Source organism: Phyllobates terribilis, unplaced genomic scaffold (genome assembly GCF_046119375.1).
Source record: "Phyllobates terribilis strain yellow unplaced genomic scaffold, ASM4611937v1 Scaffold_40__1_contigs__length_11209783, whole genome shotgun sequence".
Lineage (NCBI taxonomy): Eukaryota > Metazoa > Chordata > Amphibia > Anura > Dendrobatidae > Phyllobates > Phyllobates terribilis.
In genome coordinates this window covers 10,397,398-10,423,183 of record NW_027362800.1, presented here as the reverse complement: position 1 = coordinate 10,423,183, position 25,786 = coordinate 10,397,398, and the positions used below count along the sequence as shown (strand labels likewise).

At 45.2% G+C, this 25,786-nt stretch overlaps 19 non-coding genes across 19 annotated transcripts; all 19 read left to right on the top strand.

Moving 5' to 3' along the window:
* The first annotated feature begins 1,047 nt into the window (after window positions 1–1,047).
* Window positions 1,048–1,238, top strand: LOC141190706 (U2 spliceosomal RNA). Its single transcript, XR_012264722.1, has one exon. It is a non-coding gene; the product is annotated as a U2 spliceosomal RNA (small nuclear RNA).
* Window positions 1,239–2,359: 1,121 nt separating this feature from the next.
* On the top strand, window positions 2,360–2,550 carry LOC141190705 (U2 spliceosomal RNA). Its single transcript, XR_012264721.1, has one exon. It is a non-coding gene; the product is annotated as a U2 spliceosomal RNA (small nuclear RNA).
* Window positions 2,551–3,671: 1,121 nt separating this feature from the next.
* On the top strand, window positions 3,672–3,862 carry LOC141190704 (U2 spliceosomal RNA). Its single transcript, XR_012264720.1, has one exon. It is a non-coding gene; the product is annotated as a U2 spliceosomal RNA (small nuclear RNA).
* Window positions 3,863–4,983: 1,121 nt separating this feature from the next.
* On the top strand, window positions 4,984–5,174 carry LOC141190703 (U2 spliceosomal RNA). Its single transcript, XR_012264719.1, has one exon. It is a non-coding gene; the product is annotated as a U2 spliceosomal RNA (small nuclear RNA).
* A 1,117-nt stretch (window positions 5,175–6,291) lies between these two features.
* On the top strand, window positions 6,292–6,482 carry LOC141190702 (U2 spliceosomal RNA). The gene has a single exon (XR_012264718.1). It is a non-coding gene; the product is annotated as a U2 spliceosomal RNA (small nuclear RNA).
* A 1,121-nt stretch (window positions 6,483–7,603) lies between these two features.
* Window positions 7,604–7,794, top strand: LOC141190701 (U2 spliceosomal RNA). The gene has a single exon (XR_012264717.1). It is a non-coding gene; the product is annotated as a U2 spliceosomal RNA (small nuclear RNA).
* A 1,121-nt stretch (window positions 7,795–8,915) lies between these two features.
* LOC141190700 (U2 spliceosomal RNA) lies at window positions 8,916–9,106 on the top strand. The gene has a single exon (XR_012264716.1). It is a non-coding gene; the product is annotated as a U2 spliceosomal RNA (small nuclear RNA).
* Window positions 9,107–10,225: 1,119 nt separating this feature from the next.
* Window positions 10,226–10,416, top strand: LOC141190699 (U2 spliceosomal RNA). Its single transcript, XR_012264715.1, has one exon. It is a non-coding gene; the product is annotated as a U2 spliceosomal RNA (small nuclear RNA).
* A 1,121-nt stretch (window positions 10,417–11,537) lies between these two features.
* LOC141190696 (U2 spliceosomal RNA) lies at window positions 11,538–11,728 on the top strand. Its single transcript, XR_012264713.1, has one exon. It is a non-coding gene; the product is annotated as a U2 spliceosomal RNA (small nuclear RNA).
* A 1,116-nt stretch (window positions 11,729–12,844) lies between these two features.
* LOC141190695 (U2 spliceosomal RNA) lies at window positions 12,845–13,035 on the top strand. Its single transcript, XR_012264712.1, has one exon. It is a non-coding gene; the product is annotated as a U2 spliceosomal RNA (small nuclear RNA).
* A 1,121-nt stretch (window positions 13,036–14,156) lies between these two features.
* On the top strand, window positions 14,157–14,347 carry LOC141190694 (U2 spliceosomal RNA). The gene has a single exon (XR_012264711.1). It is a non-coding gene; the product is annotated as a U2 spliceosomal RNA (small nuclear RNA).
* A 1,120-nt stretch (window positions 14,348–15,467) lies between these two features.
* On the top strand, window positions 15,468–15,658 carry LOC141190693 (U2 spliceosomal RNA). Its single transcript, XR_012264710.1, has one exon. It is a non-coding gene; the product is annotated as a U2 spliceosomal RNA (small nuclear RNA).
* Window positions 15,659–16,777: 1,119 nt separating this feature from the next.
* Window positions 16,778–16,968, top strand: LOC141190692 (U2 spliceosomal RNA). The gene has a single exon (XR_012264709.1). It is a non-coding gene; the product is annotated as a U2 spliceosomal RNA (small nuclear RNA).
* Window positions 16,969–18,089: 1,121 nt separating this feature from the next.
* LOC141190691 (U2 spliceosomal RNA) lies at window positions 18,090–18,280 on the top strand. The gene has a single exon (XR_012264708.1). It is a non-coding gene; the product is annotated as a U2 spliceosomal RNA (small nuclear RNA).
* Window positions 18,281–19,405: 1,125 nt separating this feature from the next.
* Window positions 19,406–19,596, top strand: LOC141190690 (U2 spliceosomal RNA). The gene has a single exon (XR_012264707.1). It is a non-coding gene; the product is annotated as a U2 spliceosomal RNA (small nuclear RNA).
* A 1,121-nt stretch (window positions 19,597–20,717) lies between these two features.
* On the top strand, window positions 20,718–20,908 carry LOC141190689 (U2 spliceosomal RNA). Its single transcript, XR_012264706.1, has one exon. It is a non-coding gene; the product is annotated as a U2 spliceosomal RNA (small nuclear RNA).
* Window positions 20,909–22,028: 1,120 nt separating this feature from the next.
* LOC141190688 (U2 spliceosomal RNA) lies at window positions 22,029–22,219 on the top strand. The gene has a single exon (XR_012264705.1). It is a non-coding gene; the product is annotated as a U2 spliceosomal RNA (small nuclear RNA).
* Window positions 22,220–23,340: 1,121 nt separating this feature from the next.
* On the top strand, window positions 23,341–23,531 carry LOC141187251 (U2 spliceosomal RNA). The gene has a single exon (XR_012261455.1). It is a non-coding gene; the product is annotated as a U2 spliceosomal RNA (small nuclear RNA).
* Window positions 23,532–24,652: 1,121 nt separating this feature from the next.
* LOC141190687 (U2 spliceosomal RNA) lies at window positions 24,653–24,843 on the top strand. Its single transcript, XR_012264704.1, has one exon. It is a non-coding gene; the product is annotated as a U2 spliceosomal RNA (small nuclear RNA).
* Window positions 24,844–25,786: the final 943 nt, after the last annotated feature.

The following is a 25,786-nucleotide window of genomic DNA, read 5'->3' as shown; positions in this document are numbered from 1 at the left end:
GGATGGACTCTTTGGCTTTGCTTTTCTTCTCCTCATTGGATTTTTCATGTTAAAAGTTGCAGAAGCCAGATGACAAGCTCATTTTGGTTCAACTTCAGCAACTGTGCATTGCATTGCCATGTAATGTAATGTAATGCAATGCTATCTATCTAGCTCTCCCTCTATACTTCCTTTTGGATAAACAGACATATTAGGCAAGCATTTTGGAGCTTTCACCTAAATAACTACAGGTGGTGAGATAAGCTGCACAATATAATTGACCTTTCAGTATATTGTTGCACACACACCATCTATTTAGCAAATGCCCTTGTTATCAACAGCAGCCTTTTAAACTCACCTGAGCTAACAGGTATGTGAGCTGGTTACTCTGCTGCGCTTAAAATTTCTTTTTTGGTTTGCTACAATGCCTTTTCTGAAACGTTGTCTCCCTCTGCTGGAACACTGACTTCTTTCATTTAATGCCTGCAGACTATAAAAGAGAAACCAACCCAAAAAGTTTGGTTGATTAGTCTGTGGCATTCTTTTAAACTGTTGCTTATGGCGGTCTCTGTGAGCTTCTCAGTGACATTCAGCCATCCAGGTATCCCGCCTGCAGTAGACGGAATGTGGCAATGGAACGCTGGCTGCGCGTGTCATAATAGGCTCTGAGCCTTTATATACCTGCGCACAGCAGCAGCCACCTTCAGTCTGCTGCTGGACAGCCAGCAGCAGCAGCAGCAGGAGAGGTAATTAATCAGCAACCCTCCTGCTAAGGGTAGACAGCTGCTCGTTCCACCCCCCCCCCCCCGCCTTAATTGGTTCTCCTCCCTTCCAACGGTGTTGAGGCGGGTGGGAACAGCCGGGGGTTGAGGGTACTGTGCTAAAAGAGGTGGAGTTATGCAGATCTAAAACGCGTGGATTGCAGCAGCAGCAAGCCGAAAAGTGCAGGAATGTGAGGGATCTAGAGGTTGACAGCATGTCTTCTTAACGGGAGTCCAGGTGGCCATCTCCACAAATGGACTTTTCAGAATCCTTGGGTGGCACCGTAGTCGGAAACCAATTCTGGTTATCGCTTCTCGGCCTTTTGGCTAAGATCAAGTGTAGTATCTGTTCTTATCAGTTTAATATCTGATACGTCCCCTATCTGGGGACCATATATTAAATGGATTTTTAGAACAGGGAGATGGAAAAAGAGCTTGCTCTGTCCACTCCACGCATTGACCTGGTATTGCAGTATCTCCAGGACCGGTGCACCCCTTCTTTAATGCAGTTTCTAAAATCAGAAAGAATTGAATTCAATGCTTTTTGTTCATTTTGCTTGTTTGTCGGATTTTGGGATGGACTCTTTGGCTTTGCTTTTCTTCTCCTCATTGGATTTTTCATGTTAAAAGTTGCAGAAGCCAGATGACAAGCTCATTTTGGTTCAACTTCAGCAACTGTGCATTGCATTGCCATGTAATGTAATGTAATGCAATTCTATCTATCTAGCTCTCCCTCTATACTTCCTTTTGGATAAACAGACATATTAGGCAAGCATTTTGGAGCTTTCACCTAAATAACTACAGGTGGTGAGATAAGCTGCACAATATAATTGACCTTTCAGTATATTGTTGCACACACACCATCTATTTAGCAAATGCCCTTGTTATCAACAGCAGCCTTTTAAACTCACCTGAGCTAACAGGTATGTGAGCTGGTTACTCTGCTGCGCTTAAAATTTCTTTTTTGGTTTGCTACAATGCCTTTTCTGAAACGTTGTCTCCCTCTGCTGGAACACTGACTTCTTTCATTTAATGCCTGCAGACTATAAAAGAGAAACCAACCCAAAAAGTTTGGTTGATTAGTCTGTGGCATTCTTTTAAACTGTTGCTTATGGCGGTCTCTGTGAGCTTCTCAGTGACATTCAGCCATCCAGGTATCCCGCCTGCAGTAGACGGAATGTGGCAATGGAACGCTGGCTGCGCGTGTCATAATAGGCTCTGAGCCTTTATATACCTGCGCACAGCAGCAGCCACCTTCAGTCTGCTGCTGGACAGCCAGCAGCAGCAGCAGCAGGAGAGGTAATTAATCAGCAACCCTCCTGCTAAGGGTAGACAGCTGCTCGTTCCACCCCCCCCCCCGCCTTAATTGGTTCTCCTCCCTTCCAACGGTGTTGAGGCGGGTGGGAACAGCCGGGGGTTGAGGGTACTGTGCTAAAAGAGGTGGAGTTATGCAGATCTAAAACGCGTGGATTGCAGCAGCAGCAAGCCGAAAAGTGCAGGCATGTGAGGGATCTAGAGGTTGACAGCATGTCTTCTTAACGGGAGTCCAGGTGGCCATCTCCACAAATGGACTTTTCAGAATCCTTGGGTGGCACCGTAGTCGGAAACCAATTCTGGTTATCGCTTCTCGGCCTTTTGGCTAAGATCAAGTGTAGTATCTGTTCTTATCAGTTTAATATCTGATACGTCCCCTATCTGGGGACCATATATTAAATGGATTTTTAGAACAGGGAGATGGAAAAAGAGCTTGCTCTGTCCACTCCACGCATTGACCTGGTATTGCAGTATCTCCAGGACCGGTGCACCCCTTCTTTAATGCAGTTTCTAAAATCAGAAAGAATTGAATTCAATGCTTTTTGTTCATTTTGCTTGTTTGTCGGATTTTGGGATGGACTCTTTGGCTTTGCTTTTCTTCTCCTCATTGGATTTTTCATGTTAAAAGTTGCAGAAGCCAGATGACAAGCTCATTTTGGTTCAACTTCAGCAACTGTGCATTGCATTGCCATGTAATGTAATGTAATGCAATGCTATCTATCTAGCTCTCCCTCTACACTTCCTTTTGGATAAACAGACATATTAGGCAAGCATTTTGGAGCTTTCACCTAAATAACTACAGGTGGTGAGATAAGCTGCACAATATAATTGACCTTTCAGTATATTGTTGCACACACACCATCTATTTAGCAAATGCCCTTGTTATCAACAGCAGCCTTTTAAACTCACCTGAGCTAACAGGTATGTGAGCTGGTTACTCTGCTGCGCTTAAAATTTCTTTTTTGGTTTGCTACAATGCCTTTTCTGAAACGTTGTCTCCCTCTGCTGGAACACTGACTTCTTTCATTTAATGCCTGCAGACTATAAAAGAGAAACCAACCCAAAAAGTTTGGTTGATTAGTCTGTGGCATTCTTTTAAACTGTTGCTTATGGCGGTCTCTGTGAGCTTCTCAGTGACATTCAGCCATCCAGGTATCCCGCCTGCAGTAGACGGAATGTGGCAATGGAACGCTGGCTGCGCGTGTCATAATAGGCTCTGAGCCTTTATATACCTGCGCACAGCAGCAGCCACCTTCAGTCTGCTGCTGGACAGCCAGCAGCAGCAGCAGCAGGAGAGGTAATTAATCAGCAACCCTCCTGCTAAGGGTAGACAGCTGCTCGTTCCACCCCCCCCCCCGCCTTAATTGGTTCTCCTCCCTTCCAACGGTGTTGAGGCGGGTGGGAACAGCCGGGGGTTGAGGGTACTGTGCTAAAAGAGGTGGAGTTATGCAGATCTAAAACGCGTGGATTGCAGCAGCAGCAAGCCGAAAAGTGCAGGCATGTGAGGGATCTAGAGGTTGACAGCATGTCTTCTTAACGGGAGTCCAGGTGGCCATCTCCACAAATGGACTTTTCAGAATCCTTGGGTGGCACCGTAGTCGGAAACCAATTCTGGTTATCGCTTCTCGGCCTTTTGGCTAAGATCAAGTGTAGTATCTGTTCTTATCAGTTTAATATCTGATACGTCCCCTATCTGGGGACCATATATTAAATGGATTTTTAGAACAGGGAGATGGAAAAAGAGCTTGCTCTGTCCACTCCACGCATTGACCTGGTATTGCAGTATCTCCAGGACCGGTGCACCCCTTCTTTAATGCAGTTTCTAAAATCAGAAAGAATTGAATTCAATGCTTTTTGTTCATTTTGCTTGTTTGTCGGATTTTGGGATGGACCCTTTGGCTTTGCTTTTCTTCTCCTCATTGGATTTTTCATGTTAAAAGTTGCAGAAGCCAGATGACAAGCTCATTTTGGTTCAACTTCAGCAACTGTGCATTGCATTGCCATGTAATGTAATGTAATGCAATGCTATCTATCTAGCTCTCCCTCTACACTTCCTTTTGGATAAACAGACATATTAGGCAAGCATTTTGGAGCTTTCACCTAAATAACTACAGGTGGTGAGATAAGCTGCACAATATAATTGACCTTTCAGTATATTGTTGCACACACACCATCTATTTAGCAAATGCCCTTGTTATCAACAGCAGCCTTTTAAACTCACCTGAGCTAACAGGTATGTGAGCTGGTTACTCTGCTGCGCTTAAAATTTCTTTTTTGGTTTGCTACAATGCCTTTTCTGAAACGTTGTCTCCCTCTGCTGGAACACTGACTTCTTTCATTTAATGCCTGCAGACTATAAAAGAGAAACCAACCCAAAAAGTTTGGTTGATTAGTCTGTGGCATTCTTTTAAACTGTTGCTTATGGCGGTCTCTGTGAGCTTCTCAGTGACATTCAGCCATCCAGGTATCCCGCCTGCAGTAGACGGAATGTGGCAATGGAACGCTGGCTGCGCGTGTCATAATAGGCTCTGAGCCTTTATATACCTGCGCACAGCAGCAGCCACCTTCAGTCTGCTGCTGGACAGCCAGCAGCAGCAGCAGCAGGAGAGGTAATTAATCAGCAACCCTCCTGCTAAGGGTAGACAGCTGCTCGTTCCACCCCCCCCCCCGCCTTAATTGGTTCTCCTCCCTTCCAACGGTGTTGAGGCGGGTGGGAACAGCCGGGGGTTGAGGGTACTGTGCTAAAAGAGGTGGAGTTATGCAGATCTAAAACGCGTGGATTGCATCAGCAGCAAGCCGAAAAGTGCAGGCATGTGAGGGATCTAGAGGTTGACAGCATGTCTTCTTAACGGGAGTCCAGGTGGCCATCTCCACAAATGGACTTTTCAGAATCCTTGGGTGGCACCGTAGTCGGAAACCAATTCTGGTTATCGCTTCTCGGCCTTTTGGCTAAGATCAAGTGTAGTATCTGTTCTTATCAGTTTAATATCTGATACGTCCCCTATCTGGGGACCATATATTAAATGGATTTTTAGAACAGGGAGATGGAAAAAGAGCTTGCTCTGTCCACTCCACGCATTGACCTGGTATTGCAGTATCTCCAGGACCGGTGCACCCCTTCTTTAATGCAGTTTCTAAAATCAGAAAGAATTGAATTCAATGCTTTTTGTTCATTTTGCTTGTTTGTCGGATTTTGGGATGGACTCTTTGGCTTTGCTTTTCTTCTCCTCATTGGATTTTTCATGTTAAAAGTTGCAGAAGCCAGATGACAAGCTCATTTTGGTTCAACTTCAGCAACTGTGCATTGCATTGCCATGTAATGTAATGTAATGCAATGCTATCTATCTAGCTCTCCCTCTATACTTCCTTTTGGATAAACAGACATATTAGGCAAGCATTTTGGAGCTTTCACCTAAATAACTACAGGTGGTGAGATAAGCTGCACAATATAATTGACCTTTCAGTATATTGTTGCACACACACCATCTATTTAGCAAATGCCCTTGTTATCAACAGCAGCCTTTTAAACTCACCTGAGCTAACAGGTATGTGAGCTGGTTACTCTGCTGCGCTTAAAATTTCTTTTTTGGTTTGCTACAATGCCTTTTCTGAAACGTTGTCTCCCTCTGCTGGAACACTGACTTCTTTCATTTAATGCCTGCAGACTATAAAAGAGAAACCAACCCAAAAAGTTTGGTTGATTAGTCTGTGGCATTCTTTTAAACTGTTGCTTATGGCGGTCTCTGTGAGCTTCTCAGTGACATTCAGCCATCCAGGTATCCCGCCTGCAGTAGACGGAATGTGGCAATGGAACGCTGGCTGCGCGTGTCATAATAGGCTCTGAGCCTTTATATACCTGCGCACAGCAGCAGCCACCTTCAGTCTGCTGCTGGACAGCCAGCAGCAGCAGCAGGAGAGGTAATTAATCAGCAACCCTCCTGCTAAGGGTAGACAGCTGCTCGTTCCACCCCCCCCCCGCCTTAATTGGTTCTCCTCCCTTCCAACGGTGTTGAGGCGGGTGGGAACAGCCGGGGGTTGAGGGTACTGTGCTAAAAGAGGTGGAGTTATGCAGATCTAAAACGCGTGGATTGCAGCAGCAGCAAGCCGAAAAGTGCAGGCATGTGAGGGATCTAGAGGTTGACAGCATGTCTTCTTAACGGGAGTCCAGGTGGCCATCTCCACAAATGGACTTTTCAGAATCCTTGGGTGGCACCGTAGTCGGAAACCAATTCTGGTTATCGCTTCTCGGCCTTTTGGCTAAGATCAAGTGTAGTATCTGTTCTTATCAGTTTAATATCTGATACGTCCCCTATCTGGGGACCATATATTAAATGGATTTTTAGAACAGGGAGATGGAAAAAGAGCTTGCTCTGTCCACTCCACGCATTGACCTGGTATTGCAGTATCTCCAGGACCGGTGCACCCCTTCTTTAATGCAGTTTCTAAAATCAGAAAGAATTGAATTCAATGCTTTTTGTTCATTTTGCTTGTTTGTCGGATTTTGGGATGGCCTCTTTGGCTTTGCTTTTCTTCTCCTCATTGGATTTTTCATGTTAAAAGTTGCAGAAGCCAGATGACAAGCTCATTTTGGTTCAACTTCAGCAACTGTGCATTGCATTGCCATGTAATGTAATGTAATGCAATGCTATCTATCTAGCTCTCCCTCTACACTTCCTTTTGGATAAACAGACATATTAGGCAAGCATTTTGGAGCTTTCACCTAAATAACTACAGGTGGTGAGATAAGCTGCACAATATAATTGACCTTTCAGTATATTGTTGCACACACACCATCTATTTAGCAAATGCCCTTGTTATCAACAGCAGCCTTTTAAACTCACCTGAGCTAACAGGTATGTGAGCTGGTTACTCTGCTGCGCTTAAAATTTCTTTTTTGGTTTGCTACAATGCCTTTTCTGAAACGTTGTCTCCCTCTGCTGGAACACTGACTTCTTTCATTTAATGCCTGCAGACTATAAAAGAGAAACCAACCCAAAAAGTTTGGTTGATTAGTCTGTGGCATTCTTTTAAACTGTTGCTTATGGCGGTCTCTGTGAGCTTCTCAGTGACATTCAGCCATCCAGGTATCCCGCCTGCAGTAGACGGAATGTGGCAATGGAACGCTGGCTGCGCGTGTCATAATAGGCTCTGAGCCTTTATATACCTGCGCACAGCAGCAGCCACCTTCAGTCTGCTGCTGGACAGCCAGCAGCAGCAGCAGCAGGAGAGGTAATTAATCAGCAACCCTCCTGCTAAGGGTAGACAGCTGCTCGTTCCACCCCCCCCCCCGCCTTAATTGGTTCTCCTCCCTTCCAACGGTGTTGAGGCGGGTGGGAACAGCCGGGGGTTGAGGGTACTGTGCTAAAAGAGGTGGAGTTATGCAGATCTAAAACGCGTGGATTGCAGCAGCAGCAAGCCGAAAAGTGCAGGCATGTGAGGGATCTAGAGGTTGACAGCATGTCTTCTTAACGGGAGTCCAGGTGGCCATCTCCACAAATGGACTTTTCAGAATCCTTGGGTGGCACCGTAGTCGGAAACCAATTCTGGTTATCGCTTCTCGGCCTTTTGGCTAAGATCAAGTGTAGTATCTGTTCTTATCAGTTTAATATCTGATACGTCCCCTATCTGGGGACCATATATTAAATGGATTTTTAGAACAGGGAGATGGAAAAAGAGCTTGCTCTGTCCACTCCACGCATTGACCTGGTATTGCAGTATCTCCAGGACCGGTGCACCCCTTCTTTAATGCAGTTTCTAAAATCAGAAAGAATTGAATTCAATGCTTTTTGTTCATTTTGCTTGTTTGTCGGATTTTGGGATGGACCCTTTGGCTTTGCTTTTCTTCTCCTCATTGGATTTTTCATGTTAAAAGTTGCAGAAGCCAGATGACAAGCTCATTTTGGTTCAACTTCAGCAACTGTGCATTGCATTGCCATGTAATGTAATGTAATGCAATGCTATCTATCTAGCTCTCCCTCTACACTTCCTTTTGGATAAACAGACATATTAGGCAAGCATTTTGGAGCTTTCACCTAAATAACTACAGGTGGTGAGATAAGCTGCACAATATAATTGACCTTTCAGTATATTGTTGCACACACACCATCTATTTAGCAAATGCCCTTGTTATCAACAGCAGCCTTTTAAACTCACCTGAGCTAACAGGTATGTGAGCTGGTTACTCTGCTGCGCTTAAAATTTCTTTTTTGGTTTGCTACAATGCCTTTTCTGAAACGTTGTCTCCCTCTGCTGGAACACTGACTTCTTTCATTTAATGCCTGCAGACTATAAAAGAGAAACCAACCCAAAAAGTTTGGTTGATTAGTCTGTGGCATTCTTTTAAACTGTTGCTTATGGCGGTCTCTGTGAGCTTCTCAGTGACATTCAGCCATCCAGGTATCCCGCCTGCAGTAGACGGAATGTGGCAATGGAACGCTGGCTGCGCGTGTCATAATAGGCTCTGAGCCTTTATATACCTGCGCACAGCAGCAGCCACCTTCAGTCTGCTGCTGGACAGCCAGCAGCAGCAGCAGCAGGAGAGGTAATTAATCAGCAACCCTCCTGCTAAGGGTAGACAGCTGCTCGTTCCACCCCCCCCCCCGCCTTAATTGGTTCTCCTCCCTTCCAACGGTGTTGAGGCGGGTGGGAACAGCCGGGGGTTGAGGGTACTGTGCTAAAAGAGGTGGAGTTATGCAGATCTAAAACGCGTGGATTGCATCAGCAGCAAGCCGAAAAGTGCAGGCATGTGAGGGATCTAGAGGTTGACAGCATGTCTTCTTAACGGGAGTCCAGGTGGCCATCTCCACAAATGGACTTTTCAGAATCCTTGGGTGGCACCGTAGTCGGAAACCAATTCTGGTTATCGCTTCTCGGCCTTTTGGCTAAGATCAAGTGTAGTATCTGTTCTTATCAGTTTAATATCTGATACGTCCCCTATCTGGGGACCATATATTAAATGGATTTTTAGAACAGGGAGATGGAAAAAGAGCTTGCTCTGTCCACTCCACGCATTGACCTGGTATTGCAGTATCTCCAGGACCGGTGCACCCCTTCTTTAATGCAGTTTCTAAAATCAGAAAGAATTGAATTCAATGCTTTTTGTTCATTTTGCTTGTTTGTCGGATTTTGGGATGGACTCTTTGGCTTTGCTTTTCTTCTCCTCATTGGATTTTTCATGTTAAAAGTTGCAGAAGCCAGATGACAAGCTCATTTTGGTTCAACTTCAGCAACTGTGCATTGCATTGCCATGTAATGTAATGTAATGCAATGCTATCTATCTAGCTCTCCCTCTATACTTCCTTTTGGATAAACAGACATATTAGGCAAGCATTTTGGAGCTTTCACCTAAATAACTACAGGTGGTGAGATAAGCTGCACAATATAATTGACCTTTCAGTATATTGTTGCACACACACCATCTATTTAGCAAATGCCCTTGTTATCAACAGCAGCCTTTTAAACTCACCTGAGCTAACAGGTATGTGAGCTGGTTACTCTGCTGCGCTTAAAATTTCTTTTTTGGTTTGCTACAATGCCTTTTCTGAAACGTTGTCTCCCTCTGCTGGAACACTGACTTCTTTCATTTAATGCCTGCAGACTATAAAAGAGAAACCAACCCAAAAAGTTTGGTTGATTAGTCTGTGGCATTCTTTTAAACTGTTGCTTATGGCGGTCTCTGTGAGCTTCTCAGTGACATTCAGCCATCCAGGTATCCCGCCTGCAGTAGACGGAATGTGGCAATGGAACGCTGGCTGCGCGTGTCATAATAGGCTCTGAGCCTTTATATACCTGCGCACAGCAGCAGCCACCTTCAGTCTGCTGCTGGACAGCCAGCAGCAGCAGCAGCAGGAGAGGTAATTAATCAGCAACCCTCCTGCTAAGGGTAGACAGCTGCTCGTTCCACCCCCCCCCGCCTTAATTGGTTCTCCTCCCTTCCAACGGTGTTGAGGCGGGTGGGAACAGCCGGGGGTTGAGGGTACTGTGCTAAAAGAGGTGGAGTTATGCAGATCTAAAACGCGTGGATTGCAGCAGCAGCAAGCCGAAAAGTGCAGGCATGTGAGGGATCTAGAGGTTGACAGCATGTCTTCTTAACGGGAGTCCAGGTGGCCATCTCCACAAATGGACTTTTCAGAATCCTTGGGTGGCACCGTAGTCGGAAACCAATTCTGGTTATCGCTTCTCGGCCTTTTGGCTAAGATCAAGTGTAGTATCTGTTCTTATCAGTTTAATATCTGATACGTCCCCTATCTGGGGACCATATATTAAATGGATTTTTAGAACAGGGAGATGGAAAAAGAGCTTGCTCTGTCCACTCCACGCATTGACCTGGTATTGCAGTATCTCCAGGACCGGTGCACCCCTTCTTTAATGCAGTTTCTAAAATCAGAAAGAATTGAATTCAATGCTTTTTGTTCATTTTGCTTGTTTGTCGGATTTTGGGATGGCCTCTTTGGCTTTGCTTTTCTTCTCCTCATTGGATTTTTCATGTTAAAAGTTGCAGAAGCCAGATGACAAGCTCATTTTGGTTCAACTTCAGCAACTGTGCATTGCATTGCCATGTAATGTAATGTAATGCAATGCTATCTATCTAGCTCTCCCTCTATACTTCCTTTTGGATAAACAGACATATTAGGCAAGCATTTTGGAGCTTTCACCTAAATAACTACAGGTGGTGAGATAAGCTGCACAATATAATTGACCTTTCAGTATATTGTTGCACACACACCATCTATTTAGCAAATGCCCTTGTTATCAACAGCAGCCTTTTAAACTCACCTGAGCTAACAGGTATGTGAGCTGGTTACTCTGCTGCGCTTAAAATTTCTTTTTTGGTTTGCTACAATGCCTTTTCTGAAACGTTGTCTCCCTCTGCTGGAACACTGACTTCTTTCATTTAATGCCTGCAGACTATAAAAGAGAAACCAACCCAAAAAGTTTGGTTGATTAGTCTGTGGCATTCTTTTAAACTGTTGCTTATGGCGGTCTCTGTGAGCTTCTCAGTGACATTCAGCCATCCAGGTATCCCGCCTGCAGTAGACGGAATGTGGCAATGGAACGCTGGCTGCGCGTGTCATAATAGGCTCTGAGCCTTTATATACCTGCGCACAGCAGCAGCCACCTTCAGTCTGCTGCTGGACAGCCAGCAGCAGCAGCAGCAGGAGAGGTAATTAATCAGCAACCCTCCTGCTAAGGGTAGACAGCTGCTCGTTCCACCCCCCCCCCCGCCTTAATTGGTTCTCCTCCCTTCCAACGGTGTTGAGGCGGGTGGGAACAGCCGGGGGTTGAGGGTACTGTGCTAAAAGAGGTGGAGTTATGCAGATCTAAAACGCGTGGATTGCATCAGCAGCAAGCCGAAAAGTGCAGGCATGTGAGGGATCTAGAGGTTGACAGCATGTCTTCTTAACGGGAGTCCAGGTGGCCATCTCCACAAATGGACTTTTCAGAATCCTTGGGTGGCACCGTAGTCGGAAACCAATTCTGGTTATCGCTTCTCGGCCTTTTGGCTAAGATCAAGTGTAGTATCTGTTCTTATCAGTTTAATATCTGATACGTCCCCTATCTGGGGACCATATATTAAATGGATTTTTAGAACAGGGAGATGGAAAAAGAGCTTGCTCTGTCCACTCCACGCATTGACCTGGTATTGCAGTATCTCCAGGACCGGTGCACCCCTTCTTTAATGCAGTTTCTAAAATCAGAAAGAATTGAATTCAATGCTTTTTGTTCATTTTGCTTGTTTGTCGGATTTTGGGATGGACTCTTTGGCTTTGCTTTTCTTCTCCTCATTGGATTTTTCATGTTAAAAGTTGCAGAAGCCAGATGACAAGCTCATTTTGGTTCAACTTCAGCAACTGTGCATTGCATTGCCATGTAATGTAATGTAATGCAATGCTATCTATCTAGCTCTCCCTCTATACTTCCTTTTGGATAAACAGACATATTAGGCAAGCATTTTGGAGCTTTCACCTAAATAACTACAGGTGGTGAGATAAGCTGCACAATATAATTGACCTTTCAGTATATTGTTGCACACACACCATCTATTTAGCAAATGCCCTTGTTATCAACAGCAGCCTTTTAAACTCACCTGAGCTAACAGGTATGTGAGCTGGTTACTCTGCTGCGCTTAAAATTTCTTTTTTGGTTTGCTACAATGCCTTTTCTGAAACGTTGTCTCCCTCTGCTGGAACACTGACTTCTTTCATTTAATGCCTGCAGACTATAAAAGAGAAACCAACCCAAAAAGTTTGGTTGATTAGTCTGTGGCATTCTTTTAAACTGTTGCTTATGGCGGTCTCTGTGAGCTTCTCAGTGACATTCAGCCATCCAGGTATCCCGCCTGCAGTAGACGGAATGTGGCAATGGAACGCTGGCTGCGCGTGTCATAATAGGCTCTGAGCCTTTATATACCTGCGCACAGCAGCAGCCACCTTCAGTCTGCTGCTGGACAGCCAGCAGCAGCAGCAGGAGAGGTAATTAATCAGCAACCCTCCTGCTAAGGGTAGACAGCTGCTCGTTCCACCCCCCCCCGCCTTAATTGGTTCTCCTCCCTTCCAACGGTGTTGAGGCGGGTGGGAACAGCCGGGGGTTGAGGGTACTGTGCTAAAAGAGGTGGAGTTATGCAGATCTAAAACGCGTGGATTGCAGCAGCAGCAAGCCGAAAAGTGCAGGCATGTGAGGGATCTAGAGGTTGACAGCATGTCTTCTTAACGGGAGTCCAGGTGGCCATCTCCACAAATGGACTTTTCAGAATCCTTGGGTGGCACCGTAGTCGGAAACCAATTCTGGTTATCGCTTCTCGGCCTTTTGGCTAAGATCAAGTGTAGTATCTGTTCTTATCAGTTTAATATCTGATACGTCCCCTATCTGGGGACCATATATTAAATGGATTTTTAGAACAGGGAGATGGAAAAAGAGCTTGCTCTGTCCACTCCACGCATTGACCTGGTATTGCAGTATCTCCAGGACCGGTGCACCCCTTCTTTAATGCAGTTTCTAAAATCAGAAAGAATTGAATTCAATGCTTTTTGTTCATTTTGCTTGTTTGTCGGATTTTGGGATGGCCTCTTTGGCTTTGCTTTTCTTCTCCTCATTGGATTTTTCATGTTAAAAGTTGCAGAAGCCAGATGACAAGCTCATTTTGGTTCAACTTCAGCAACTGTGCATTGCATTGCCATGTAATGTAATGTAATGCAATGCTATCTATCTAGCTCTCCCTCTATACTTCCTTTTGGATAAACAGACATATTAGGCAAGCATTTTGGAGCTTTCACCTAAATAACTACAGGTGGTGAGATAAGCTGCACAATATAATTGACCTTTCAGTATATTGTTGCACACACACCATCTATTTAGCAAATGCCCTTGTTATCAACAGCAGCCTTTTAAACTCACCTGAGCTAACAGGTATGTGAGCTGGTTACTCTGCTGCGCTTAAAATTTCTTTTTTGGTTTGCTACAATGCCTTTTCTGAAACGTTGTCTCCCTCTGCTGGAACACTGACTTCTTTCATTTAATGCCTGCAGACTATAAAAGAGAAACCAACCCAAAAAGTTTGGTTGATTAGTCTGTGGCATTCTTTTAAACTGTTGCTTATGGCGGTCTCTGTGAGCTTCTCAGTGACATTCAGCCATCCAGGTATCCCGCCTGCAGTAGACGGAATGTGGCAATGGAACGCTGGCTGCGCGTGTCATAATAGGCTCTGAGCCTTTATATACCTGCGCACAGCAGCAGCCACCTTCAGTCTGCTGCTGGACAGCCAGCAGCAGCAGCAGCAGGAGAGGTAATTAATCAGCAACCCTCCTGCTAAGGGTAGACAGCTGCTCGTTCCACCCCCCCCCCCGCCTTAATTGGTTCTCCTCCCTTCCAACGGTGTTGAGGCGGGTGGGAACAGCCGGGGGTTGAGGGTACTGTGCTAAAAGAGGTGGAGTTATGCAGATCTAAAACGCGTGGATTGCATCAGCAGCAAGCCGAAAAGTGCAGGCATGTGAGGGATCTAGAGGTTGACAGCATGTCTTCTTAACGGGAGTCCAGGTGGCCATCTCCACAAATGGACTTTTCAGAATCCTTGGGTGGCACCGTAGTCGGAAACCAATTCTGGTTATCGCTTCTCGGCCTTTTGGCTAAGATCAAGTGTAGTATCTGTTCTTATCAGTTTAATATCTGATACGTCCCCTATCTGGGGACCATATATTAAATGGATTTTTAGAACAGGGAGATGGAAAAAGAGCTTGCTCTGTCCACTCCACGCATTGACCTGGTATTGCAGTATCTCCAGGACCGGTGCACCCCTTCTTTAATGCAGTTTCTAAAATCAGAAAGAATTGAATTCAATGCTTTTTGTTCATTTTGCTTGTTTGTCGGATTTTGGGATGGACTCTTTGGCTTTGCTTTTCTTCTCCTCATTGGATTTTTCATGTTAAAAGTTGCAGAAGCCAGATGACAAGCTCATTTTGGTTCAACTTCAGCAACTGTGCATTGCATTGCCATGTAATGTAATGTAATGCAATGCTATCTATCTAGCTCTCCCTCTATACTTCCTTTTGGATAAACAGACATATTAGGCAAGCATTTTGGAGCTTTCACCTAAATAACTACAGGTGGTGAGATAAGCTGCACAATATAATTGACCTTTCAGTATATTGTTGCACACACACCATCTATTTAGCAAATGCCCTTGTTATCAACAGCAGCCTTTTAAACTCACCTGAGCTAACAGGTATGTGAGCTGGTTACTCTGCTGCGCTTAAAATTTCTTTTTTGGTTTGCTACAATGCCTTTTCTGAAACGTTGTCTCCCTCTGCTGGAACACTGACTTCTTTCATTTAATGCCTGCAGACTATAAAAGAGAAACCAACCCAAAAAGTTTGGTTGATTAGTCTGTGGCATTCTTTTAAACTGTTGCTTATGGCGGTCTCTGTGAGCTTCTCAGTGACATTCAGCCATCCAGGTATCCCGCCTGCAGTAGACGGAATGTGGCAATGGAACGCTGGCTGCGCGTGTCATAATAGGCTCTGAGCCTTTATATACCTGCGCACAGCAGCAGCCACCTTCAGTCTGCTGCTGGACAGCCAGCAGCAGCAGCAGCAGGAGAGGTAATTAATCAGCAACCCTCCTGCTAAGGGTAGACAGCTGCTCGTTCCACCCCCCCCCCGCCTTAATTGGTTCTCCTCCCTTCCAACGGTGTTGAGGCGGGTGGGAACAGCCGGGGGTTGAGGGTACTGTGCTAAAAGAGGTGGAGTTATGCAGATCTAAAACGCGTGGATTGCAGCAGCAGCAAGCCGAAAAGTGCAGGCATGTGAGGGATCTAGAGGTTGACAGCATGTCTTCTTAACGGGAGTCCAGGTGGCCATCTCCACAAATGGACTTTTCAGAATCCTTGGGTGGCACCGTAGTCGGAAACCAATTCTGGTTATCGCTTCTCGGCCTTTTGGCTAAGATCAAGTGTAGTATCTGTTCTTATCAGTTTAATATCTGATACGTCCCCTATCTGGGGACCATATATTAAATGGATTTTTAGAACAGGGAGATGGAAAAAGAGCTTGCTCTGTCCACTCCACGCATTGACCTGGTATTGCAGTATCTCCAGGACCGGTGCACCCCTTCTTTAATGCAGTTTCTAAAATCAGAAAGAATTGAATTCAATGCTTTTTGTTCATTTTGCTTGTTTGTCGGATTTTGGGATGGCCTCTTTGGCTTTGCTTTTCTTCTCCTCATTGGATTTTTCATGTTAAAAGTTGCAGAAGCCAGATGACAAGCTCATTTTGGTTCAACTTCAGCAACTGTGCATTGCATTGCCATGTAATGTAATGTAATGCAATGCTATCTATCTAGCTCTCCCTCTATACTTCCTTTTGGATAAACAGACATATTAGGCAAGCATTTTGGAGCTTTCACCTAAATAACTACAGGTGGTGAGATAAGCTGCACAATATAATTGACCTTTCAGTATATTGTTGCACACACACCATCTATTTAGCAAATGCCCTTGTTATCAACAGCAGCCTTTTAAACTCACCTGAGCTAACAGGTATGTGAGCTGGTTACTCTGCTGCGCTTAAAATTTCTTTTTTGGTTTGCTACAATGCCTTTTCTGAAACGTTGTCTCCCTCTGCTGGAACACTGACTTCTTTCATTTAATGCCTGCAGACTATAAAAGAGAAACCAACCCAAAAAGTTTGGTTGATTAGTCTGTGGCATTCTTTTAAACTGTTGCTTATGGCGGTCTCTGTGAGCTTCTCAGTGACATTCAGCCATCCAGGTATCCCGCCTGCAGTAGACGGAATGTGGCAATGGAACGCTGGCTGCGCGTGTCATAATAGGCTCTGAGCCTTTATATACCTGCGCACAGCAGCAGCCACCTTCAGTCTGCTGCTGGACAGCCAGCAGCAGCACCAGGAGAGGTAATTAATCAGCAACCCTCCTGCTAAGGGTAGACAGCTGCTCGTTCCACCCCCCCCCCCCGCCTTAATTGGTTCTCCTCCCTTCCAACGGTGTTGAGGCGGGTGGGAACAGCCGGGGGTTGAGGGTACTGTGCTAAAAGAGGTGGAGTTATGCAGATCTAAAACGCGTGGATTGCAGCAGCAGCAAGCCGAAAAGTGCAGGCATGTGAGGGATCTAGAGGTTGACAGCATGTCTTCTTAACGGGAGTCCAGGTGGCCATCTCCACAAATGGACTTTTCAGAATCCTTGGGTGGCACCGTAGTCGGAAACCAATTCTGGTTATCGCTTCTCGGCCTTTTGGCTAAGATCAAGTGTAGTATCTGTTCTTATCAGTTTAATATCTGATACGTCCCCTATCTGGGGACCATATATTAAATGGATTTTTAGAACAGGGAGATGGAAAAAGAGCTTGCTCTGTCCACTCCACGCATTGACCTGGTATTGCAGTATCTCCAGGACCGGTGCACCCCTTCTTTAATGCAGTTTCTAAAATCAGAAAGAATTGAATTCAATGCTTTTTGTTCATTTTGCTTGTTTGTCGGATTTTGGGATGGACTCTTTGGCTTTGCTTTTCTTCTCCTCATTGGATTTTTCATGTTAAAAGTTGCAGAAGCCAGATGACAAGCTCATTTTGGTTCAACTTCAGCAACTGTGCATTGCATTGCCATGTAATGTAATGTAATGCAATGCTATCTATCTAGCTCTCCCTCTATACTTCCTTTTGGATAAACAGACATATTAGGCAAGCATTTTGGAGCTTTCACCTAAATAACTACAGGTGGTGAGATAAGCTGCACAATATAATTGACCTTTCAGTATATTGTTGCACACACACCATCTATTTAGCAAATGCCCTTGTTATCAACAGCAGCCTTTTAAACTCACCTGAGCTAACAGGTATGTAAGCTGGTTACTCTGCTGCGCTTAAAATTTCTTTTTTGGTTTGCTACAATGCCTTTTCTGAAACGTTGTCTCCCTCTGCTGGAACACTGACTTCTTTCATTTAATGCCTGCAGACTATAAAAGAGAAACCAACCCAAAAAGTTTGGTTGATTAGTCTGTGGCATTCTTTTAAACTGTTGCTTATGGCGGTCTCTGTGAGCTTCTCAGTGACATTCAGCCATCCAGGTATCCCGCCTGCAGTAGACGGAATGTGGCAATGGAACGCTGGCTGCGCGTGTCATAATAGGCTCTGAGCCTTTATATACCTGCGCACAGCAGCAGCCACCTTCAGTCTGCTGCTGGACAGCCAGCAGCAGCAGCAGCAGGAGAGGTAATTAATCAGCAACCCTCCTGCTAAGGGTAGACAGCTGCTCGTTCCACCCCCCCCCCCGCCTTAATTGGTTCTCCTCCCTTCCAACGGTGTTGAGGCGGGTGGGAACAGCCGGGGGTTGAGGGTACTGTGCTAAAAGAGGTGGAGTTATGCAGATCTAAAACGCGTGGATTGCAGCAGCAGCAAGCCGAAAAGTGCAGGCATGTGAGGGATCTAGAGGTTGACAGCATGTCTTCTTAACGGGAGTCCAGGTGGCCATCTCCACAAATGGACTTTTCAGAATCCTTGGGTGGCACCGTAGTCGGAAACCAATTCTGGTTATCGCTTCTCGGCCTTTTGGCTAAGATCAAGTGTAGTATCTGTTCTTATCAGTTTAATATCTGATACGTCCCCTATCTGGGGACCATATATTAAATGGATTTTTAGAACAGGGAGATGGAAAAAGAGCTTGCTCTGTCCACTCCACGCATTGACCTGGTATTGCAGTATCTCCAGGACCGGTGCACCCCTTCTTTAATGCAGTTTCTAAAATCAGAAAGAATTGAATTCAATGCTTTTTGTTCATTTTGCTTGTTTGTCGGATTTTGAGATGGACTCTTTAGCTTTGCTTTTCTTCTCCTCATTGGATTTTTCATGTTAAAAGTTGCAGAAGCCAGATGACAAGCTCATTATGGTTCAACTTCAGCAACTGTGCATTGCATTGCCATGTAATGTAATGTAATGCAATGCTATCTATCTAGCTCTCCCTCTATACTTCCTTTTGGATAAACAGACATATTAGGCAAGCATTTTGGAGCTTTCACCTAAATAACTACAGGTGGTGAGATAAGCTGCACAATATAATTGACCTTTCAGTATATTGTTGCACACACACCATCTATTTAGCAAATGCCCTTGTTATCAACAGCAGCCTTTTAAACTCACCTGAGCTAACAGGTATGTGAGCTGGTTACTCTGCTGCGCTTAAAATTTCTTTTTTGGTTTGCTACAATGCCTTTTCTGAAACGTTGTCTCCCTCTGCTGGAACACTGACTTCTTTCATTTAATGCCTGCAGACTATAAAAAAGAAACCAACCCAAAAAGTTTGGTTGATTAGTCTGTGGCATTCTTTTAAACTGCTGCTTATGGCGGTCTCTGTGAGCTTCTCAGTGACATTCAGCCATCCAGGTATCCCGCCTGCAGTAGACGGAATGTGGCAATGGAACGCTGGCTGCGCGTGTCATAATAGGCTCTGAGCCTTTATATACCTGCGCACAGCAGCAGCCACCTTCAGTCTGCTGCTGGACAGCCAGCAGCAGCAGCAGCAGGAGAGGTAATTAATCAGCAACCCTCCTGCTAAGGGTAGACAGCTGCTCGTTCCACCCCCCCCCCCCCCCGCCTTAATTGGTTCTCCTCCCTTCCAACGGTGTTGAGGCGGGTGGGAACAGCCGGGGGTTGAGGGTACTGTGCTAAAAGAGGTGGAGTTATGCAGATCTAAAACGCGTGGATTGCAGCAGCAGCAAGCCGAAAAGTGCAGGCATGTGAGGGATCTAGAGGTTGACAGCATGTCTTCTTAACGGGAGTCCAGGTGGCCATCTCCACAAATGGACTTTTCAGAATCCTTGGGTGGCACCGTAGTCGGAAACCAATTCTGGTTATCGCTTCTCGGCCTTTTGGCTAAGATCAAGTGTAGTATCTGTTCTTATCAGTTTAATATCTGATACGTCCCCTATCTGGGGACCATATATTAAATGGATTTTTAGAACAGGGAGATGGAAAAAGAGCTTGCTCTGTCCACTCCACGCATTGACCTGGTATTGCAGTATCTCCAGGACCGGTGCACCCCTTCTTTAATGCAGTTTCTAAAATCAGAAAGAATTGAATTCAATGCTTTTTGTTCATTTTGCTTGTTTGTCGGATTTTGGGATGGACTCTTTGGCTTTGCTTTTCTTCTCCTCATTGGATTTTTCATGTTAAAAGTTGCAGAAGCCAGATGACAAGCTCATTTTGGTTCAACTTCAGCAACTGTGCATTGCATTGCCATGTAATGTAATGTAATGCAATGCTATCTATCTAGCTCTCCCTCTATACTTCCTTTTGGATAAACAGACATATTAGGCAAGCATTTTGGAGCTTTCACCTAAATAACTACAGGTGGTGAGATAAGCTGCACAATATAATTGACCTTTCAGTATATTGTTGCACACACACCATCTATTTAGCAAATGCCCTTGTTATCAACAGCAGCCTTTTAAACTCACCTGAGCTAACAGGTATGTGAGCTGGTTACTCTGCTGCGCTTAAAATTTCTTTTTTGGTTTGCTACAATGCCTTTTCTGAAACGTTGTCTCCCTCTGCTGGAACACTGACTTCTTTCATTTAATGCCTGCAGCCTATAAAAGAGAAACCAACCCAAAAAGTTTGGTTGATTAGTCTGTGGCATTCTTTTAAACTGTTGCTTATGGCGGTCTCTGTGAGCTTCTCAGTGACATTCAGCCATCCAGGTATCCCGCCTGCAGTAGACGGAATGTGGCAATGGAACGCTGGCTGCGCGTGTCATAATAGGCTCTGAGCCTTTATATACCTGCGCACAGCAGCAGCCACCTTCAGTCTGCTGCTGGACAGCCAGCAGCAGCAGCAGCAGGAGAGGTAATTAATCAGCAACCCTCCTGCTAAGGGTAGACAGCTGCTCGTTCCACCCCCCCCCCCGCCTTAATTGGTTCTCCTCCCTTCCAACGGTGTTGAGGCGGGTGGGAACAGCCGGGGGTTGAGGGTACTGTGCTAAAAGAGGTGGAGTTATGCAGATCTAAAACGCGTGGATTGCAGCAGCAGCAAGCCGAAAAGTGCAGGCATGTGAGGGATCTAGAGGTTGACAGCATGTCTTCTTAACGGGAGTCCAGGTGGCCATCTCCACAAATGGACTTTTCAGAATCCTTGGGTGGCACCGTAGTCGGAAACCAATTCTGGTTATCGCTTCTCGGCCTTTTGGCTAAGATCAAGTGTAGTATCTGTTCTTATCAGTTTAATATCTGATACGTCCCCTATCTGGGGACCATATATTAAATGGATTTTTAGAACAGGGAGATGGAAAAAGAGCTTGCTCTGTCCACTCCACGCATTGACCTGGTATTGCAGTATCTCCAGGACCGGTGCACCCCTTCTTTAATGCAGTTTCTAAAATCAGAAAGAATTGAATTCAATGCTTTTTGTTCATTTTGCTTGTTTGTCGGATTTTGGGATGGACTCTTTGGCTTTGCTTTTCTTCTCCTCATTGGATTTTTCATGTTAAAAGTTGCAGAAGCCAGATGACAAGCTCATTTTGGTTCAACTTCAGCAACTGTGCATTGCATTGCCATGTAATGTAATGTAATGCAATGCTATCTATCTAGCTCTCCCTCTATACTTCCTTTTGGATAAACAGACATATTAGGCAAGCATTTTGGAGCTTTCACCTAAATAACTACAGGTGGTGAGATAAGCTGCACAATATAATTGACCTTTCAGTATATTGTTGCACACACACCATCTATTTAGCAAATGCCCTTGTTATCAACAGCAGCCTTTTAAACTCACCTGAGCTAACAGGTATGTGAGCTGGTTACTCTGCTGCGCTTAAAATTTCTTTTTTGGTTTGCTACAATGCCTTTTCTGAAACGTTGTCTCCCTCTGCTGGAACACTGACTTCTTTCATTTAATGCCTGCAGACTATAAAAGAGAAACCAACCCAAAAAGTTTGGTTGATTAGTCTGTGGCATTCTTTTAAACTGTTGCTTATGGCGGTCTCTGTGAGCTTCTCAGTGACATTCAGCCATCCAGGTATCCCGCCTGCAGTAGACGGAATGTGGCAATGGAACGCTGGCTGCGCGTGTCATAATAGGCTCTGAGCCTTTATATACCTGCGCACAGCAGCAGCCACCTTCAGTCTGCTGCTGGACAGCCAGCAGCAGCAGCAGCAGGAGAGGTAATTAATCAGCAACCCTCCTGCTAAGGGTAGACAGCTGCTCGTTCCACCCCCCCCCCGCCTTAATTGGTTCTCCTCCCTTCCAACGGTGTTGAGGCGGGTGGGAACAGCCGGGGGTTGAGGGTACTGTGCTAAAAGAGGTGGAGTTATGCAGATCTAAAACGCGTGGATTGCAGCAGCAGCAAGCCGAAAAGTGCAGGCATGTGAGGGATCTAGAGGTTGACAGCATGTCTTCTTAACGGGAGTCCAGGTGGCCATCTCCACAAATGGACTTTTCAGAATCCTTGGGTGGCACCGTAGTCGGAAACCAATTCTGGTTATCGCTTCTCGGCCTTTTGGCTAAGATCAAGTGTAGTATCTGTTCTTATCAGTTTAATATCTGATACGTCCCCTATCTGGGGACCATATATTAAATGGATTTTTAGAACAGGGAGATGGAAAAAGAGCTTGCTCTGTCCACTCCACGCATTGACCTGGTATTGCAGTATCTCCAGGACCGGTGCACCCCTTCTTTAATGCAGTTTCTAAAATCAGAAAGAATTGAATTCAATGCTTTTTGTTCATTTTGCTTGTTTGTCGGATTTTGGGATGGACTCTTTGGCTTTGCTTTTCTTCTCCTCATTGGATTTTTCATGTTAAAAGTTGCAGAAGCCAGATGACAAGCTCATTTTGGTTCAACTTCAGCAACTGTGCATTGCATTGCCATGTAATGTAATGTAATGCAATGCTATCTATCTAGCTCTCCCTCTATACTTCCTTTTGGATAAACAGACATATTAGGCAAGCATTTTGGAGCTTTCACCTAAATAACTACAGGTGGTGAGATAAGCTGCACAATATAATTGACCTTTCAGTATATTGTTGCACACACACCATCTATTTAGCAAATGCCCTTGTTATCAACAGCAGCCTTTTAAACTCACCTGAGCTAACAGGTATGTGAGCTGGTTACTCTGCTGCGCTTAAAATTTCTTTTTTGGTTTGCTACAATGCCTTTTCTGAAACGTTGTCTCCCTCTGCTGGAACACTGACTTCTTTCATTTAATGCCTGCAGACTATAAAAGAGAAACCAACCCAAAAAGTTTGGTTGATTAGTCTGTGGCATTCTTTTAAACTGTTGCTTATGGCGGTCTCTGTGAGCTTCTCAGTGACATTCAGCCATCCAGGTATCCCGCCTGCAGTAGACGGAATGTGGCAATGGAACGCTGGCTGCGCGTGTCATAATAGGCTCTGAGCCTTTATATACCTGCGCACAGCAGCAGCCACCTTCAGTCTGCTGCTGGACAGCCAGCAGCAGCAGCAGCAGGAGAGGTAATTAATCAGCAACCCTCCTGCTAAGGGTAGACAGCTGCTCGTTCCACCCCCCCCCCCGCCTTAATTGGTTCTCCTCCCTTCCAACGGTGTTGAGGCGGGTGGGAACAGCCGGGGGTTGAGGGTACTGTGCTAAAAGAGGTGGAGTTATGCAGATCTAAAACGCGTGGATTGCAGCAGCAGCAAGCCGAAAAGTGCAGGCATGTGAGGGATCTAGAGGTTGACAGCATGTCTTCTTAACGGGAGTCCAGGTGGCCATCTCCACAAATGGACTTTTCAGAATCCTTGGGTGGCACCGTAGTCGGAAACCAATTCTGGTTATCGCTTCTCGGCCTTTTGGCTAAGATCAAGTGTAGTATCTGTTCTTATCAGTTTAATATCTGATACGTCCCCTATCTGGGGACCATATATTAAATAGATTTTTAGAACAGGGAGATGGAAAAAGAGCTTGCTCTGTCCACTCCACGCATTGACCTGGTATTGCAGTATCTCCAGGACCGGTGCACCCCTTCTTTAATGCAGTTTCTAAAATCAGAAAGAATTGAATTCAATGCTTTTTGTTCATTTTGCTTGTTTGTCGGATTTTGGGATGGACTCTTTGGCTTTGCTTTTCTTCTCCTCATTGGATTTTTCATGTTAAAAGTTGCAGAAGCCAGATGACAAGCTCATTTTGGTTCAACTTCAGCAACTGTGCATTGCATTGCCATGTAATGTAATGTAATGCAATGCTATCTATCTAGCTCTCCCTCTATACTTCCTTTTGGATAAACAGACATATTAGGCAAGCATTTTGGAGCTTTCACCTAAATAACTACAGGTGGTGAGATAAGCTGCACAATATAATTGACCTTTCAGTATATTGTTGCACACACACCATCTATTTAGCAAATGCCCTTGTTATCAACAGCAGCCTTTTAAACTCACCTGAGCTAACAGGTATGTGAGCTGGTTACTCTGCTGCGCTTAAAATTTCTTTTTTGGTTTGCTACAATGCCTTTTCTGAAACGTTGTCTCCCTCTGCTGGAACACTGACTTCTTTCATTTAATGCCTGCAGACTATAAAAGAGAAACCAACCCAAAAAGTTTGGTTGATTAGTCTGTGGCATTCTTTTAAACTGTTGCTTATGGCGGTCTCTGTGAGCTTCTCAGTGACATTCAGCCATCCAGGTATCCCGCCTGCAGTAGACGGAATGTGGCAATGGAACGCTGGCTGCGCGTGTCATAATAGGCTCTGAGCCTTTATATACCTGCGCACAGCAGCAGCCACCTTCAGTCTGCTGCTGGACAGCCAGCAGCAGCAGCAGCAGGAGAGGTAATTAATCAGCAACCCTCCTGCTAAGGGTAGACAGCTGCTCGTTCCACCCCCCCCCCCGCCTTAATTGGTTCTCCTCCCTTCCAACGGTGTTGAGGCGGGTGGGAACAGCCGGGGGTTGAGGGTACTGTGCTAAAAGAGGTGGAGTTATGCAGATCTAAAACGCGTGGATTGCAGCAGCAGCAAGCCGAAAAGTGCAGGCATGTGAGGGATCTAGAGGTTGACAGCATGTCTTCTTAACGGGAGTCCAGGTGGCCATCTCCACAAATGGACTTTTCAGAATCCTTGGGTGGCACCGTAGTCGGAAACCAATTCTGGTTATCGCTTCTCGGCCTTTTGGCTAAGATCAAGTGTAGTATCTGTTCTTATCAGTTTAATATCTGATACGTCCCCTATCTGGGGACCATATATTAAATGGATTTTTAGAACAGGGAGATGGAAAAAGAGCTTGCTCTGTCCACTCCACGCATTGACCTGGTATTGCAGTATCTCCAGGACCGGTGCACCCCTTCTTTAATGCAGTTTCTAAAATCAGAAAGAATTGAATTCAATGCTTTTTGTTCATTTTGCTTGTTTGTCGGATTTTGGGATGGACTCTTTGGCTTTGCTTTTCTTCTCCTCATTGGATTTTTCATGTTAAAAGTTGCAGAAGCCAGATGACAAGCTCATTTTGGTTCAACTTCAGCAACTGTGCATTGCATTGCCATGTAATGTAATGTAATGCAATGCTATCTATCTAGCTCTCCCTCTATACTTCCTTTTGGATAAACAGACATATTAGGCAAGCATTTTGGAGCTTTCACCTAAATAACTACAGGTGGTGAGATAAGCTGCACAATATAATTGACCTTTCAGTATATTGTTGCACACACACCATCTATTTAGCAAATGCCCTTGTTATCAACAGCAGCCTTTTAAACTCACCTGAGCTAACAGGTATGTGAGCTGGTTACTCTGCTGCGCTTAAAATTTCTTTTTTGGTTTGCTACAATGCCTTTTCTGAAACGTTGTCTCCCTCTGCTGGAACACTGACTTCTTTCATTTAATGCCTGCAGACTATAAAAAAGAAACCAACCCAAAAAGTTTGGTTGATTAGTCTGTGGCATTCTTTTAAACTGTTGCTTATGGCGGTCTCTGTGAGCTTCTCAGTGACATTCAGCCATCCAGGTATCCCGCCTGCAGTAGACGGAATGTGGCAATGGAACGCTGGCTGCGCGTGTCATAATAGGCTCTGAGCCTTTATATACCTGCGCACAGCAGCAGCCACCTTCAGTCTGCTGCTGGACAGCCAGCAGCAGCAGCAGCAGGAGAGGTAATTAATCAGCAACCCTCCTGCTAAGGGTAGACAGCTGCTCGTTCCACCCCCTCCCCCCACCTTAATTGGTTCTCCTCCCTTCCAACGGTGTTGAGGCGGGTGGGAACAGCCGGGGGTTGAGGGTACTGTGCTAAAAGAG